The following is a 3558-nucleotide window of genomic DNA, read 5'->3' on the forward strand; positions in this document are numbered from 1 at the left end:
AGATCAAGAGATTGAGATCATTCTGGCCAACATGGTGAAACCACATCTTCACTAAAAATACAAAAATTAGCTGGTTGTGGTGGCATGTGCCTGTAGTCCCAGCTACTCGGGAGGCTGAGGCAGGAGAATCGCTTGAACCTGAGAGGCGGAGGTTGCAGTCAGCTGAGATCACCGCCACTGTACTCCAGCTTGGGCAACAGAGTAAAAAAGTCCATCTCAAAAAAAAAAAAAAAAAAAAAAAAGTCCTTCCTTGCTAACAATATGAGCCTCACAGAAATAATTTGCTACTCTCAAATGTGCACCACACAATTTCCTTAGCTACACCCTGCCTCCAACATGCCCTTGGCCCAGTTTCTACTTCTGATATTGTTCTGGGACTGCCACACTCATAATCTGTTGCTGCACAATTGTACAGTCTTTCCCATGGAGAATGAGTCCAGCATCACCTCAGCAGGCCTGCTGCTACTTTGTTTTTACTGGGACTGCAGAAGGGCTTCTCAGAGTCAGGATCTCTCAAAATGAGGTATGCATTTATTTCTCATACCTCTAGATACTGAAAATCTCATCATGTAACTTCTTACCAGATGGTATCACACTGAAACAGTCATCTACCTCAGTGATCTCATTCTTAACAAAGATTATTTCCTTTGGGTACTAACAAATCCTAATGGCATATTTCCCAGGTTGCAATGTCCTCTGGGAATAGCCTGTCTGAGATTCATTTTGGAGGCTCACAGACCCAAGTTCCTACAGAGAGTTCTGAGTCAGTCCTTGGGCAGCACGTCACCACACTGTATCCAATGCAGCTTTCCTGAATGTCAGCAAAATGGGACAAAGAGAATGAATGAGAAGGTACGCAAGAAAGATTTTAGGCACATCAATATCCAAAAGGATGACCACACAAAATGTATTCAGTAAAAGACAGAAAAAGCCATTAGACAGGCAGGAGGAGGATTAAGAAAGAATAAACTCAAAAAGCAAAGTGGGGACCATTGTAAGATGGGGGTGAGCAACAGCATCCAACCCTGCAGGAAGAGTGAGTAAAAGAAGGGTTAAAACATTACAGTTGATGACTGCATGGTGGTTGAACATGTGGCCATGACAATTTTGCAGTTCAGTGAAGTGGTGAAGGTTGAAGCCAGGTTGCAATGGGTTGAGAAGTGAGAGGGTGGTAAAAAAGGAAAGACTGCAAGTGCAGGACATTTGGCTCAAAGTAAAATCTTCAGGGAGAGAAAGAGAAAAGTATGGCAGCCTAAGGGCAGGGCATCAGAAGCCAAAGGAAAGATGCTGCTGATGTTTGAGAAAAGAGATCAAGGGGCGGGGTGGCTGAAGGAGCTGTAGAAAGTTGGAGGTGATGGGTAGGGCAGGTCTGGAGAAGCCACAGTGGAGGGACAGGATTCTCTAGGCAGGAGGAAAGTTGGAGACACATCCTCATTTACTGGAATCTCTCACCTCTCTTTCATCATGTAGGCGCCAGGGCAGCAGGATGAAGGGAAGCTCACCTGAGCCTTCGTATCTGCACTGTCACCTGCCTGAGACCTGTCCTGCCCAACCCTTGCCAGCAGGGACGAGCTCTGGAGAGAAACTGTAAAAACACCTAAAGAAATTGTTATAGAATTTTGCTGGTTTAGTTCTCAATTTATTTCAACTCTGAACTCTCCCTTTTCATCCAATTATATTGATGACTTCATCTTAATTTTGGGAGTCTCACTGTATGGGATTCATTTTATTAAGTATTTTCCTAGGTCAATGTGCTTGACCTTGAAGAGGGATTTCATTCTCTTTTTTAGGTGATATTTTCTTCCAGACATGTTCCAGGTGTATTTTGTAAGTATCCTTCCCTTCCTATAGCATGTTTTCATAGTTGCCATTTTGCACTTGAAAAACTAGTGTAGCTCTTTTGGCTCTGATGTAGCAAATATTCTTGAATCTCTTTCTGTTGTATCCAGGATGTGCTTGCCTTCCTTTCTGAGTTAAGGTTTGAGGTCTGTCTATTGGTTTCTGGACAGGTTTCTGTTGCTTGACTGCATGGGAGCAGGGAGAATTTGCATGGGGTGGTCTGCAGCCTTTGTTGGGGCACCCCAGCATTGCTTTCCATTTTCTGCTTATGGGGAATGGAACTGCTGCAAGGGAAGACTGTCATGGAGTTCAGGTTACTACCTCAAGATCACTGTGGACCTGGGAACCCTCACTTTCACTGTAGAGACACCCTGAACAGTTGACTTGACATGTTTCACCAATTTTCCTTTCATTATTCGTTTTTTCATTTCCCATCAGGTCCACTGGGGTGGTGTGGAGGGGAAATTTGCATGGGGCCAACGTGCGTCCCCCCAGTACTCTATTGGAGATCTTGTCTTATTTATTGTCTATTTTATCTTAACTGGGTGAAATCCTTATTTATTGTTGAAGATAATTGATCTGGCACTTTGTGCTTATTCTGTTTTACATCTCTCCTTTTGTCAGAATTTGAAGACCTTGATATGACATCATAATTCTTTCTTCAGATTCATAATTTTTTTTTTTTTTTTTTTTTTTTTTTGAGACGAAGTCTTGCTCTGTCACCCAGGCTGGAGTGCAGTGGCGCGATCTCGGCTCACTGAAAACTCTGCCTCCTGGGTTCACGCCATTCTCCTGCCTCAGCCTCCAAGAGTAGCTGGGACTACAGGTGCTCACCACCATGCCCAGCTAATTTTTTTTTTTTTTTTTTGTATTTTTAGTAGAGACGGGGTTTCACCATGTTAGCCAGGATGGTCTCAAACTCCTGACCTCGTGATCCGCCCACCTCGGTCTCCCAAAGTGCTGGGATTACAGATGTGAGCCATCGTGCCCGGCCTCAGATTCATAATTTTTCTATTGATAAAATATGCCAGCTTTCAACATCAGCACATTTCCCCAATATTGACATTTTCCCTTTAGTCAAACACGCCTATCTTCCCTTTAATAACCTCTTTGTTCCCTATCTTATTTAGGAAGGTTTCCTTCCCTTTTGCTTTTCCTTATAGGTTTTCTAAAATGAGAAGGAATACTACAAACCAGCTGCCAATTACCAAGCCAATCACCTGCCCAGTACTTAAAAACAAACAAACAAACAAAAAAACAGTAGTCTCGCTCTTTTGCGCAGGCTGGAGTACAATGGCTTGATCTTGGCTTGCTATAACCTCTGCCTCCTGTGTAGAGATTACAAACGTAATCTCTTGTGCCTCAGCCTCCCAAGTAGCTGGCACCACATCTGGTTAATTTTTTTTTGTTGTATTTTTAATAGAGATGGGATTTCACTATATTGGCCAGGCTGGTCTGGAATTCCTGGCCTCAAGTGATCTTCCTGCCTCAGCTTCCCAAAGTCCTGGGATTACAGGCGTGAGCCACTGCACCCAGCCAACTTTCAACAACATTGTTATACTTAGTTTTACTTATTGTTCAATATATTTTCACACTTTTCTGCCAGTGGCATAATGTGAGACAGTCAGCTGTAGGCAAAGGTTGTATTAATGAAAGAGCTATGCAAACAGGGGTAAGGTCTTGGGCCAGCTTGGGTTAGGCTGGCCAGTCCCATGTCCA

General features: G+C 43.5%; 1 long non-coding RNA gene across 1 annotated transcript; it reads left to right on the plus strand.

The window, feature by feature from the left end:
• The first annotated feature begins 386 nt into the window (after positions 1–386).
• Positions 387–1602, plus strand: LOC111530637. The gene is made up of 3 exons (XR_002727868.2): positions 387–523; positions 684–852; positions 1471–1602. It is a non-coding gene; the product is annotated as an uncharacterized LOC111530637 (long non-coding RNA).
• The last annotated feature ends 1956 nt before the right edge of the window (positions 1603–3558 follow it).

Source organism: Piliocolobus tephrosceles, chromosome 15 (genome assembly GCF_002776525.5).
Source record: "Piliocolobus tephrosceles isolate RC106 chromosome 15, ASM277652v3, whole genome shotgun sequence".
Lineage (NCBI taxonomy): Eukaryota > Metazoa > Chordata > Mammalia > Primates > Cercopithecidae > Piliocolobus > Piliocolobus tephrosceles.